Here is a 15,008-nt window from a genome sequence, read left to right as displayed (position 1 = left end):
TTGGAAGCAACACAAAACCGCAGAAAATTCAGGAGTGGCACTTGGAGGAACTAAGGCTGAGGGTGGGGAGGGCGTGCCGAGGGGCTCCTTAGTCTGCATCTTTCTTCCCCAGAGGCCACCCACCTAGGGATCGGCCAGCAGGACCCCAGCACCCCCGGGGTAAACATCAGGGTCGCAAGGCCAAGGAATGGAGCAACGGACAAAAAAGAGGTATTTTTCCCTACTAAGCATCTAGAGGGAAAGCATACCCTCCCTGGCTCCTGTCCCACCTTTCAACAGTTCCTTTCAGCTCCTGTGACATCTCGCCTGCATAACACGTGGTCCCCACCCCAGGGCCACGGCTGGCCACAACGGATGTCTAAGCTGTTACACGCAGCTGCATATCTACATATGCGCCCCACTCCGTGTCTACAGAGGACCCAGTCCTATAAATACCTTATCTGTAGGCAGTTCCCAGAGCCAGGGCTCGGTCTTGCAGTGTGAACACAGAACAAAACAAAGCGCGTTTATATTTGGGGTTCTTGTGCTCGCTGAGCATTTCTCCTGTGACCCGATGGCTGGGAACTGTGAATTGTCACCTGGGCGGGAAGCTCGTCCTGCTGTGATAGGCAGAATGAAGTCAGCGCGGCCTTGGGCGCTGCGCACCCAGATGGCCTTGCACGGCAGCCGCTGGCTGGAGCTCAAGGACGCACCGTGCAAAATCAAACATGCGGCCCTCTCGGGGCTTCCGAGCTATTTACCAGTAGGAAGCACCCACGGACGCTACCCAGCTGCTTCCAGGAAAAAGGTTTCCTGTGAGCGCCTGATGCAGGAGCTGTAGGTCACTGAGCGCAAAGTACCTCCAGACTCGGGGGAGCTGCAGGGACGCGGGAAGCCTGCCTGAGCCCGCGAGCGTTAGGATGCCCTAAACCCACTTGGTGTACACCCTCCATGTAGGAAAATGTGCCTAAGGACAGGCCTGTCACCACTCCTGGAAAGAATGCACGGTTTCAGAGAGAAGAATTTTATATCTCTTGCAACCAAACTCTGTTTAAGATTATCTACCCACGGGGAGAGCAACCAACAGAACTGTTCCCACCTCCCTGTGTTGGTTTTTATTATGTAGCTTGTGTATTCTCTTGGCACAAACATTTAAAAATCACTAAGATGGGAGTGAGCTTAATGCAGTTTGAAAGAAACTGATGATGGAGCTCAGTCCATAATTGCATGGGGAACGTGCACAGCTCCCTTTGGGGCCAAATCCTAGCGCCCCTGGCTCCTTCTGTGTGGAAAACTCAAGAAGCAAAGGAGCACGAGACTCAGGTGATGCCACAGGTCATCACAACGACGTCCCTCTCGCCAAATCTTGCAGCGGACGGGCTGCTCTGCCTGGGGATGGACCAGACTGCAGACGCCGGGGTGGAGACCGTGGACGCTCCGTTTCCACAGCCTCGTGGAAGACGAGCAGGTTGGTGTTCAGGCCCCTGGGAAGTGGTAAGAGAGGGTCTGGTCTCGACCGTGCCTTCACGCAGTTTGCTCTTCTCGAAGGCAATTCGGCGTTTTTCTACGTGGAAGGGTCCTGTCTCACATTCAGGAGGCTTACGTGCCTCTGCGTTCGCTTTGCAGGCTCTTCCCGCTTTACTTAAAGCCTAGTCAAAGGCCTTTCCAAGTTCATTTTCTCAGCCATGCAGCACCTGCGAATGCACTTCTCCGCACGAGTGCATGTGCACACGCTGCAAGCTACGCACCGAAGGAAGCGCTTTGCAATGCTGGCTTCCAGGCTCCCCAGAGGGAAGACAATCTGGGTAGCTTTAGTTTTATCACGAAAATGTCATTGCGCTGTTTAAATTTTATGTCCAAGACTTAATTTCTTTTATGATTTACCCTCTTAATCAGCACATCTGATGACCCAAACATGTTTATATTACACCAGAGTTGTCCTTAAAAGGCAGCAGAACCCGTAACATTCCTTTTACAGGCTCCCCTGGCTTCCGAGATGCTTTGTTCTCCTTGGACTCCAGCCTCGCTCCCGAACCGCTCACTCCGGCTTCCGCCCACTGTTCCCGGGACAGCGCCGGCGGCTGCGAGTGACACCACCGCACTCCTTCCCCCCACCCCCTGCACCCCACCATTCTCTCACATCACCTTCGCCTTCATCCTGCCCCTGACCTTGGGCTCTCGGCTATTGTCCTCCAGGGCCGGTCAGTGAACTGCGGGCAGCAAAGGAACCAGTGACTGAGCCTGCCCTGCGATCAGGGCCCTGCGCTCTCGGACCAGCACAGAAGTGGGTAAGTTGGTGGGAAGAGGGGCTGCCGGGGCCTGGAGCAAGTACATGGAGGAGTAAATGGCTCTGCTGGCCTTTCGCCCCAGGCCAATGGCCAACACCCACCTGACCCAGAACACCGGTGGCATCCCTCCTGACCTTAAAATTGTGTATCTCAACCTCTGCCTCCAGGAAGAGGTTCGCTGACTCCAAGTAGCTGCAGTAGTTAAACCCTTTGTCTCTGACCATCTTGCACCTCGTACACCAAATTCTTCCAAACTTTTGACACTTTTTGTTCCTTCAGCACCTCTGAGCACCGAAGAATGTGCTTTAGTCTCCAAGACTGGATGGAAAGCTCTCACCAGGCAATCTCAGAATCAGGCTGCCATACAACTTATCTGCCAGATCAGGACGCTGCTGGGGGTGAACAGGGGCACTGTTAATGATTAACAGTCACACCAGGGTCACCGGCGTGGACCGGGCTGGCCCTCGGCACCCTCTCTTCTGTACCTTCCGTGGCTGATGGCAGGACTAGACCTTGTAGACTCTGCCTCCCCCACCAAAGCAGGTGCTTGGAGGGTAATGGCCTTCAACAGATGTGAGTGCTTCACGTGGCACGAAGCCACGGCACAGCTCCGCAAGGACACAGTCCCTCTGCTTTCTCAGAAACGTTTCCCCTGTGGCTCAGCCTCTTCAGTGGTCCTCTCGCTTTACCCCACTTTGAGAGCTCTGACCTGGGTTCTCGAGGTCATCGCCCACTTCCCCCTTCTGCAGACAAACAACTTCTGGAGTCCTCTCCAATTTCAGCATCTCTAGCACGGCCCTGGCTGAGTCTCTCTCCTGTACAGCGATGCACAGAGACCGTGCGGGACATGGCGGGAAAACCGAGACGTTGAAATGCAGCTGAGAAGACGAGCTTCGCCACATGCAAGGAAACCCGTGGTTCCAGGAAATATGAGATAAATGCCAAACATCTGATGCAGACAGTGAGATCAATGTTTGCCAAAACTGCCTTCCTTCACCAGCTTTCCCATCACCCTCAGAAGGGCCTGCATCCTGCCTCCTTCTAAGAGCCAATTCTTTGGAGGCATTGTCAAATGCCTCTGTTCTTCTCCCTGCCAAATGCAAGGGCTTTTTTTCCCTGATAAATCTTTTTCCATGGATCTTACTACAAAAATCAGCTACCAAATCCCTTTAAACCAGTAGTTTGTGGTTTGTAGCTCTTCAAGCATCTGATAAGTACTCCAGGTATTACCTCCTTAAAAATGCACCATGCGCAGACTCATTAAATGTACGTATGATTCCAAGGGGTTTATGGGCCACCCCCCTCCCAACTGAAGAGAACATGCTACATGGTCTAGACCATTTTTTTAACTTATAAGTTGAATTTATGTTTTTTTAAGTTTGATCATATTTTTTCCAGGTTTGAGATATAACTGATCTACAACATTGTATAAGTTTGAGGTGCACAAGGTGTTGATCTGAAACACATACTACAAAATGGTTACTAGGTGATTATTTCTTTCCGGGGGACTCTAATTTGTGGAGGGGTATCCCAAACCACCTTTTATCCTTAATTTATTTTAACTAGAAAGAGAGAGAGGGACCAAACGTCAGGAAGACCTGTGTGCGGCTTTCTCATTAGGGCTTCAAGCCCCCTCCCCACTCAACAGTCCTGCCCACCTGGCCCCAATACAGGACAGACAGGACCTCGGCGTGGTTTCTGGTAGGAAGGCAGATAGGATCAGCAGGCCATCAAAGACAGGTACCTCCATGCGGAGGGTTAGGAGAAACGCAACTGTCTAGGGCTGTTACCAGCATGCAGAAGTAACAGCTGTGTAATCTCAGGTATGCACAGTTAGACCCTGCGGTCATGAGAAAAGAAATCGCTGATGCTATAACAAGTCTCAATCCCCATCTAGGCCTGTTTGCCATCTAGACCCCTGTTCCTAAAAGTCTTTGTGGTCACTCTCCTTCCACTGATGCTAAATGCTGGATTCCGTTCAAGGCTGCATCGTATGAGTGTTCGTCCAGCTCGGGACACATATGAGGGGACCAAGCATGGGTGTAGAGCCCAGGTCCGGGGACTGACTGTGACACTCCCCACCCAGGGCCACAGTGCACACCTAAGCAAGCTAGCAAAGTCCCCGATTTTGAAAAAATAAAACCAAAATTGTATAAAACTGGAGCCTAAAACATCATACATTTCATCAGTGATTTTTATATTACATCTTTCCCTTGTATTAATGGCATTTCCCAGCAGAAACCTCTGCTTTGCACATCTTCAGGCTCCCGAAGCCTGATGGCTCACGCAGGTGTCATGGTTCAGAGTCTGGGGAGAACAGAGAAAACACTACACAGCGAGCGACTGCTGTGTCTGCCTGCAAAGCTATGAATCATGAGAAACTCAACCTCATCATTTTGCTTTGCAAGGCAGAGCTTCCAAATTAATACTGTGATCTCTCAGATGATGTAGTTGCATACCACCCAGGACTAGAATAAGTGGAGTTAACGTTTGGAGTTGTCCCCCAGTAGCTAATGTCCAACATCTGTCATTCTGGCTTGAGGTCAGAAGCAATTCCGCTCCGATATGGCAACCCAAACTCAGGGCAGCATTTTAAAATGACGTTTGGACGTACTGGAAATATCAGCTGATCTTACCACCTCTTTCCTTTAAGAAGAGAACTGCCAATTAAGGAATTAAGCTTATTAAGGACCATTTCTCTAATGACTTCCCCCCAGAAAAGGCTCTGCAACATCATATATTTCATCAGTGATTTTTATATTACATCTTTCCCTTGTATTAATGGCATTTCCCAGCTGCAAGATAATAGGGGATGAGTACTACCAATTGCCAGGGACAGTCTGCCAAAATCTTTTGCCAAGAACTCTGACCTATGTTTTCTTTTCTTAAGTCACTCAGTATTTTTACAGAAACAGTCTTCGTGTTTCTGATTCATTTATCCCTAACTCAAAAATTAGATTGGTTTTGCCCAGGAAACCTGGTAAACCTTGGTCCTCAGGGCAGGATTTCAATTTTGCCAAGTAGCATAACTCCCAGGAAAGAGCTCCCGTGCCAACTGTGACATGAATTCCTCCAAGTTCAAGGATGTATTGCACGGCGGTTACGAGCTCTTCATTCTTGATGATGCTGCACCTTGCAGCAGCCTGCCCCACGGGGCTTGCCTGTGGGGCGGGGAGCAACCGCAATGTCTTTTGGAACTAGAGGTCCTTGGGGTGCATCCCTGTGGATTACAAAAGCACCCCTCCTTCTGTTTCATCAAACTTCTTCACACAGTTTGCTGCTGACTTGGCCACAGACTAGGCAATTTTAAGGCAAAGGACAATATTCTTGCATCACCACTGTTGTGACATACCCATCTTCATCGAAATGCCTGGAAGTCATGAACACTGTAGAAACACATGTGCTTTCTGAAGTCTTCATTCTTACATCTGGTATTTCCACATTTGGTGCCTTTGTCCTCCCTAAATCCAAAGCATTCTCCCCTGGCTAGCTTTGCATAACTCCCAGGGCGAGAGGAGAACCAAGCTAACTCATTCCCTACTCTACAGATATTTTGAAATTCCTCATTTCTACATAAATGGAACAACCCTGAAGGGCTGTTAGAGATACAACATACATAATACCTCCTATAAAGGACCTTGGTTCTCTTCCTTGTATTTATGGCTCTTTTAACAAAGTTGAATTTCTGAGGCTGAGCCATTCCTAAAAGAGCAAAGAGGGGCATCTTTTAAAATATTTTCTAGTTCAGCATGATGGAAGGCCAAAACTGTCTGATTGTATTAATTCCATAAACAATCTTTGAGGGCAAAAATTCTTGTCTGTTTTGTTCTCCAGCCTAGGCTAATGTCTAGCACATCGTGGGTACAGGATACTGAATGAATGAATGAATGACCAGATATCATTAATTATATGAAGATATATATCATATTCGAGTTATGCATATGTATAGTATGTTTATATACCAACCCGTATATATATGCATATATGCTAACTGAAGGTACTTAACACATAAAAAGCCTTAACATCCTATAAATGATCAATTTAATGTAAAATGTACAAACAAGACTCATTTCCCTAAGACATGTACTGACCTCTGCAGAAAGACTATCAAGATTTATGGGGCTCTCTCATTTTTAGGCTTTTTAATGGATAAACATTCTCAATCTGTCAGCATGTTTGGATTTTCCTCGTATGCTCTCCCACTCTGTGGCTTCCTGACCCCGACCTAAGGTGAATTCTGAACTGGATCTCAGCAACAGATGTTTATGTTATGGGGCTGGAAGCCCCACCTCTGGTGCCCCATGGACACTGTCTCTCACGGAAAAGGTCAGGCCCAAGGCAGGATCAACCCTGGTGACATGTGAGATCTTAGCACTGGCGTGGGCCACCACCTACATCTGTCTCCACATCTGCGCTCAGACCCAAACGGCTCACTGAGCTCCACCACTGGCTGATTCCAAAGGAATTTATCACTACAAGATAGGGTTGTTGTCTTCAGTGAGACCCATCAACTCTGGACTCAGTGGACACGATAATTACCAGAGTCAACGATCAGACTCCAAGAGATCACATGCATTTGGGAAATTGAGGAAACAAAGCTCTGAGAACCCTCCATTTCTCAGGCTAAGGAAACGATGCCCTTTCTCATTTGAACGAGGTCAGGGAGAAAGTTCTGGAAAGTGGCTCCCACATTTGCAGAATGGTCTGTTCAACCATGCTCACTTCACACTAGCCACCCCTAGGAAGAAACCTATGGAAGACTACCCTCTCCGGAGTAGCCATCAAATACCAACTGTCAGGGCATCTCGCGAGAATCTGAAACTGTGCAAATGATGGTCACTCCCTGGATGAAATCACTACAGTGCATTTGCATCTCAATGTGCTTGGGTTGGTTTTATTTTTGTCTTCCAAGTCCAGTCTTCCACCTTGGAATTCTTCAGGTATAGAATTATACCCTTACAATTATGCAATAAAAACTTATTTAATTAAAGCATGTATGTGAATATCATTATAATCCCAATATTTGTAAATCATCCAAGAATTCTAAGGAATGACGTAGAGGTAAAAGAAAGGTATATTTCAGTCTACATAGTTTTAGTTACAGGTGAATGTCATAATAGTGAAATCAGTCAGCGCTAACCTGTCTGGGGCTCATGATAGGGCAGTCCCCCATTTACGTGCTTCGAATATGTCATCACGTATACCATCCTCACAACAATCCTATAAAGGAGTAGCCTCCTCACTCCTACTTTCAGATGAGAAAACCAAAGCACAGGGAGGCTGAGTAGGCTGCCCACAGTCCAACAGCTCGTTACTGGGGAATTCAAACCTAGGTGCTCTGGCCCCAGAGTCTGTGACTCTGTGGTGATCTTTCTAGAGTTTCAGAACCTGAGTGAAAATCCTGGGGGCAAAAATGAAAACAGTGAACAGTGAAGTGTGAAGATTTAAATTTTTCAGTATAACATCTATTATGCCATTATTAAAATTATTGTTACCCTACCATGGGCCTACATCAGAATACAAAGCATAAGAACAAGTCTAGCTGCTGGCCTCTTTTCTGACCTCGAGTGAGACTCGACACACATATACTGAACAGGTTTTGAATGCCAGAAGCAAGATACTGAGTTATGAACCTATTAATTTGTCCTATGTGCTTAAGTGAATTCTCAGCCTTATTTACTTTCACTGATGTAAAAAAGGGGGGGGGGGGGACTTTGATTACAAATCTGCCTTCTAGCCTAAAACAACACCCAAAGTTATGTATGTTTTAAGTGAATTATCCAGGCAAGAGAAACACACGTATCTCTATAATATACTCATGCACGGTAACTCCACGAAAGATGGGAAAATATCTAGGGTCAACAAGAAATAATAATAAATGATTAATTATACGATTTTTTTAAAGTTTTAAAAGCCCAAATTCCAGAATAAAGAAATACAATCTTATTATTTGCAGTATAATAAATCTAATTATTACTAAGATGTCCAGTAGCTATTTGTTTGGAGTTAAGGAACTGATAAAAAAGCATCTGTTGTTAGTGTCATGTTTCCATGCTAAAAGGTTTGTTAAAGATAAGGTATGAATGAGGGATGAGCCAAGAACCCCACCTGCTACCTACCCTCTATAATAAAGAGTGTGTCCTCCCTAGTTTGTCAGTGAGTAGAACTGAGCCTGGATCAGGTTTGCATTCTTATCCGAAATACATCTGACCCAGGGGCTGAACTACGCACATTGTAGTATTTTTCCCATCTTGCTGCTTTGGCAAGTTTATCTTAATTTGATAGGCCATTTCCTGACCAAAATTTAGGAGTTATTTTAAACCACTAACCCCAAATGGTCTTTAATATCCAGGAAATAGATTTAGCCATACTAAGATACAGAACAGAAATTCCTCAGGAGGAGGCCAAGCAGCAGAGGCCCATGGGAGCCTGGGGGGGGCGGGTCTGGGCACGGCAAGACAAGCGGTCATGCACTGGGGAGCCAGCCCCACAACCCGCCTGGTTCTGGCCTGGCCAGTCCCTAAGCAAACAGCCTGTGCACATTCTTAGCAGGTGTGTGGGGGCGAACAGAGCCATAAGGATGGCAAAAACTCTAAATTAAAGTAGATGATCATGGGAAAATTCCTGTCCTGTGTCCTGAGGAGGAGAGGGGACCACAAGGGACCAGCACCTTCTCTAGGCACCAGCTGCCCCCAAATCCCATCAGCCAAACCCTCTCCAAATGAGCTCTCGAGCATCCTGTCACTCCACACACAGGCTTCTAGAACCTTCTTCCCACTTCTCACCCTTCAGATGGCACCCCAGGGCTAGAACTGAGCTCACCAGTGGCAACAACAACCAACAAGAGAGAAGAAAATGAGAATTGTGAAAGTCATTTTAAACACAATGGTTCAGCTTCTTATTTGAAGGCAAAGCAACGTCCCAGAAGAGCAGGTTTATAGCTCACGTGCATCGAGTGGCTGCCCCTGTCAGAGGAAGAGAATGGACAACACCTATGGTCTCTGGAACAGAAATGCCGCTCTCAGGTGCACACTGCACCCCCGATTAGAAGGTTTCTAATCCCCTCTAGGAGGGGGGTTTCGCGTCTGTGCTTCCTCGAGCCCTCCAGGAGATTCTGCTGGGAGCTCAAGTCCCAGAACTACCAGAATGGGTGCCCTTCTGTGGTCCCCAGCCCCAAGATGCCTTCCCTGATGACAGAACCACTTTGCTACCTACCCCTCAGAACTTGCTTTTAGTTTAACAAAGAGAAGAGCGTCTGGCACTGCATAAGTGCTTTCTAAACATTAACCGTGGCATCTCCACACGTGTCCCCTAAGCAAGGCACGACGGCCCTCCCCGTTGTCCAGAAGAGGAAATGTGGGCGGAGAGAGGGAGGTCACCGGCACAGGGTCACAAAGCAGGGACTCAAACCGCACCCCTGTGTTCAATGGCTATGCCCGCTACCCCGTCCGGAGCTTCTCTCCAGATGCATCTGAAACGCTGCAATTCTCTTTCCAAGAAGTTGTGTGCGTGCACCCCTTTGGCCAAGCCTCCTAGAGAATTAGACACTTCTTTTGCCTGGCTAATTCTAGAGTCCTTGGAATTACTTCTCTTTAAGATATGAAGTCAAATTGAGTATTTTCCAAATGGACATTACAACAAATGGGCCAAACTGCAGGTCCTGTGACCTTTTTTTCCCTAATAAAACCTTGCATGTTATAGGTTTAAAAAGACAGTGATACACCTTCACTCAAGCTTTTATCCAAGCTTTTAAAATGTTATTGTATTCCTTTAAAAAATTCTAAAACCGGGGACACCTGGGTGGCTCAGTCGGTGAAGTGTCTGCCTTCGGCTGAGGTCATGATCTCAGGGTCCTGGGATTGAGCCCCCACGTAGGACTCCCTGCTCAGTGGGGAGTCTGCTTCTCCCTCTGCCTGCCCCTCCCCCCTGCACATCTTCTCTCACTCACTCTCTCTCTCTCAAATATTTTTTTTAAATTCTAAAATGGAACTCGAAAATTAAAGCTGATTAGGAAAAGGAGATACTTGCATCTTATAATGACATTTTCAAGCTGATGATCTTGGATGATATAGAAATAAATACTTCTATGCTCAAAATTGCAAAGGATGACTGGTTGCCAAGGATAACTGTGGAGTTTTAGAATAAACTGTGATTGTTTTTTCGTACTACAAAAATTTCATGCTTACTTTATAAACAATATTGTTAGAGATGTAAGAGTCAATGTTCCACTGAATAAAATATACATTAATATTTCTTTAATAATACCAAAATAGTTATCCTTGGGTTTATCTGTAACCTTCTGAGGCCTGCAAAATGGCCCACATGCTAACTGATACACATTAGGAAAGGTTCACCTCTCCAAAGTGAAGACACACCACTGTGTCCCACTACCCACCCCCTCCGAACCTCCGTGATCTCTAGGTGTGAGTTGCTGCAGTGAAAAATTTGTGCAAACAGCTCTGGAGACATTGAGAGTGACAACCAGGAAACCCTGGGTTTTGTTCTTCATGGAGGAATATGTTTATTTTCTAAAGCAGAAACTCAATAAAATTTTTAACAATTTTAATGAAATGTCAAATACAGGAATGCCACGTCTCCAAATACTGCACTGAGTTGGACAACATTTATTTAAATAGCTAACCTCTCTCGAGAGTGTACAAACGGTTTCTCCAATCGTCAGTGCATTTGGTGGGATGGGAACGAAGCTAGGAACATCATAGTGGCCTCGCCCAGTTCAAAGCCCGTATCTCTTGCCGTTGTCTGAGCAAGAAAGAAATGCCCACGGTACACAAAGATATTTATTCAGTAATGAACAATAGTAATTCCAAAACTCTGAATAAGAGCAGTAAAAGATGAAGGGGTTGAAGAATTGCCCTTTATCAGCAAGAGATAAAACCAACAGATATGCAAACGCTGCGTGGTATGTGAAATATCCCTTCAGTATCTGATTGGGCACTCTGCATTTATCTTTTCTCTTACCACAAATCTCGCAAGCCTTAAAACTCAGATGACATCAAATGTTCTTATAGTGTGCCTATTAAAAATCAAAAAGAGCAAAGCTAGGAATATTACTAAACCCCAGAATAAACTATTTACATCAAGAGCTCAGCATTGTGTATATTTCCAAGTCGTGTTTAGTCTGGGGTGGACTAACTCCTCCAAATTCCTAATTAAGAGGAAACACCTTCGTTTGGCACGAATTCCCCTTCTTTTCCCTAACAGTACCCCTGGCTCACAGGGGCACACACTCCCACGGGGGCTCTCCCAGGGCTGGTGAGTGCATGCTGGCCAGAAGCGCTACCCCCAGTTACTAGTCATTCGTGATTCCTCTCCATGGGGCAGGCACTCCTGCACATAGTGGGGGCAATTTGAAAGAGAAGCTGGGTCCTGCATCATCAGGGGTGTCAGACTAGCAGACGGGAGACAATGCGGGCCCAGCCACGTGGCAGTGGTAACGACCAACATCGCGTGAGCGCTGAGCTGCTTCGGCCGCACGATCACACCAAGCGATGTGAAGGTTTCCACGGACATTGTATTCCTGGATTAGGGACCTGAGGCTCAAAGAGATGACATCATCCCATGGAACACAGAGATTAGTCCTTCGTGGCAATCACCCAGCTTATAGGTTGGGGAGCCATGAAGAATAAGGCCAGATAAACTCCATGGATGCAGGCTGTGAAGGGCACGCAGACCCAATCCCAATTAAAGCAGCAGTGAGTTACCTACTGTGGAGAGTGGCCAGAACCCAACATTGACAACACCAAACACTGGTGAGGATGTGGACAAATAGGAACCCTCGCTTATTGCCGGTGGAAAGGCAAACTGGCGCAGCCGCTTTGGGAGACAGTTCGGTGGTCGCCCACAAAACTAAACACACTCTTGCCACGCTAACCAGCAATCATGTGCCCGGTAATTTACCCAAGGGAGTGGAGCACTTCTGTCCACACAAAAACATGCACATGGATGTCTACAGCAGCTTTATTCATAATTGCCAGAACTTGGAAGCAGCCAAGATGCCCCTCAGCAGGTGCGTGGATAAAGAAACCGTGGTCCGTGCAGGCCACGCAATATTACTCAGTGCTAACAAGACCGTAGTTACCAAGTTGCGAAAAGACCTAGAGGAACCTGAATGCATATCACCAGGTGAAGGAAGGCGGTGTGAAAAGGCCGCATCCTACACAATTCCAATTCTAGGACATTCTGGAAAAGGTCAAGCTATGGAGACAGTAAGAGGAGTGGTGGCCAGGCGTACGGGGGAAGGACGCACCCTCGGGATACACAACACCAAGAGTGACCCTCATGTAGACTACAGCGTCTGGGTGATGTGTCACCGTCAGTCCATCCGTGCGACAAATGTCCTACTCTGGTGGGTGATGTTGATAGAAGGGAGGCTGTGCTCATGTCAGGGAAGGAGGGACATGGGCAAATCTCTGCACCTTCTTCTCAACCTAAAGCTGTTCTATAAAAAGAAAGTCTTTATTAAAAGACAAAGACCACCACACCTAACAGAAGGGAAACTTAGGTTAGACAGTAGGTAGCCCCTGTCAGAGGAATCCCATGGTCCTACGCAGGATCCCCGGAGACAAGGGGCTGCCCCACAACACAGGGATTGGGCTAGAGAGAGCCTGAGGCTGGAGGAAGCGCAGGACCGAGGAGGGGTCTGTGGCGACCCTGGCTCAAGGTGAATAGACCTGGAAGGGGGTGGCAGTTGTGGGAGGAGAAAGCAGGTGGGGACGCGGAGAAGCCCATAGGAGGAAGACATGGTGGCCTCGATGACTGAGTGACACGGAGGTTAACAAGAGACGGGGTGAGGCCTCTGGGGGAAGTCACCGTGTCTGAGCTGAGTGTCAGGAGACCCTGGGGCGTCAGCAACCAAAAGGCAACAGTGGGGACGGGCGGTCAGTCTGGGTAAGACCCTAAGTTCAGCTCTGAACACATTCACTAAGTCTGAGACAAAAGCCAAGGTGACATGTCCCATGGGAACTTGAAGATCTTCGGCTGGAGTTCAAGAGAAAGGTTTGGGTCCCCTTCATGGGATGGTAAGGGATCACGAGAGCAGATCTCCCCAGCCAGAGAGGGGAGACAGCGCGGAAAGGAGAGGAGTCGACCGGCTGGACCCCATCGCACACCCAAGCCCAGGGCCTGGGCAGAGGAAGAGGGGAGAAACAGAAGGAAAAGTAGGCGAGACACATGTCACTGGAGTAAGACTAGGAGAACAATGGAGGGAAACACAGGATGGAACCAGTTCACCGTGTACCAGACTATAAAAATATTAACCCCAAGTAATTCTTACAGTGCTCAATGTCTCAAAAGAAATTGACCATTGAAATGTGTTCTGGTTTATATCCTCTTTCACTGTACACCCGAGAATGGTAGGAATATGTCTTCTGTATTGTTCGATAGCTGACGTTTTTTAGTGGTTGTTTAATAATAGCAGGAAGAACAATGCTCTAATGGTATTATTTTCGGCATTCTATTGTTGCTTTTGCTTCCTCTATCTCAAGAATTCAAAATACCAAATCTGCTTGAGAGGCATTTTAATGAAGTTAATCCTTTTTAAATTTCTGGAACAAATGTTATAACAAACATTGTCTCTACTTCTTCAAAACAAGTGGTGTAACTTATTCAATTCTTGATGCCCTCTGGATTTCTAAAAGGATTTGTTCTAGAGAGGCACTTGTGGGTCCAATTAGTCTGCAAAATCTTTATCAGCTCTTAACTAAGTAACTGAACTTCTAAAGTTATGACCACCCTTACCAGTCCCAAGACATTTGCCAACAGTCTTGTTAATGAATAATGCAAGGTTTTGTGAATTCCCTCATGTCCTTGCCCAAGTGAGGGTAGGTTTTCTGGGTCAGTTCCTAAAGGCACTCCAGCCTAGAGCCAGTCATCCATGCGCCAACTTTCCAAACATCCCAGTGTCCCTACAGCCTCAGGAGCGGGGATGCCCCCAAACCCAGGGCCCTTCGTGGGAGCTGGGTGCTTCTTACCACTAATCTCCTAGACCTTGCTCCTCAATGTCTCTACCCCTCTGGGAGGAAAGTTCAGCTACCACGGTTAATAACAGAAGCCACGGCATCTTGGTTTCTCAAAGGAGGGAGCCTGAGCGTCATTTTTTAAATGCAAAGACCTGTAGCTCTATGAGAGGACAGGTAGATTTATCACACCTCTGAGTATAACGCACCATAACAACTCAAGAAAATAGTAACGCTGAGCTTATAGTTCCTCTCTCCCCCTCAGATTTGGAGGTGGGATGTCCTCCTGGAAGTTTCTCTGACTTCTGCAAAGCTGGTCAGGTGCTCCAAGGGCCCTTGATTTACCTTCACTGCAGCATCTACCAGCCTGAGTGGCTTGCCGGCTGCTCGGCATTTCTTGCCGAACTGCAAGCTTCCTGGAGGCAGAGTGGGTCCCGCTCACTGTCGCCTGGCCAGCGCCAGGCAGAGCGCAGGGCTTGCAGAAGGGCTCAGGGCGCATGTGTGGAACAAAGGAAGGAAGGGGCGGTCCCCTGGGAGAAGGGGCAGACCAGCCAGGGACTGAGGCATCCGGTGAAGGAGGAGTCCTCCAAACTCATCTGCTTAATAAAAGCGGACGAATTTTAAACGACACTCACTCTTGGTGTACGTGATGAACTTATACCACTGATAATTCTGTAGGGGCCACCCTTACGCACATGCAATTTACCCACATCATTTCTTCTGGTTGGTATCAGAGGTACTTTGTTCTGGACCAATTCCCTATTAT

The 15,008-nt window shown here is 47.3% G+C and overlaps 1 protein-coding gene across 1 annotated transcript in view; it reads right to left on the bottom strand.

Moving 5' to 3' along the window:
* COL4A1 (collagen type IV alpha 1 chain) overlaps window positions 1–15,008 on the bottom strand; it is a 134,938-nt gene that overhangs the window by 117,057 nt on the left and 2,873 nt on the right. The window lies entirely within an intron of this gene.

This window comes from Mirounga leonina, unplaced genomic scaffold (genome assembly GCF_011800145.1).
Source record: "Mirounga leonina isolate KUSES-001 unplaced genomic scaffold, KU_Mleo_1.0 Mir_127, whole genome shotgun sequence".
Lineage (NCBI taxonomy): Eukaryota > Metazoa > Chordata > Mammalia > Carnivora > Phocidae > Mirounga > Mirounga leonina.
This window is presented reverse-complemented; position numbering and strand designations above follow the sequence as displayed.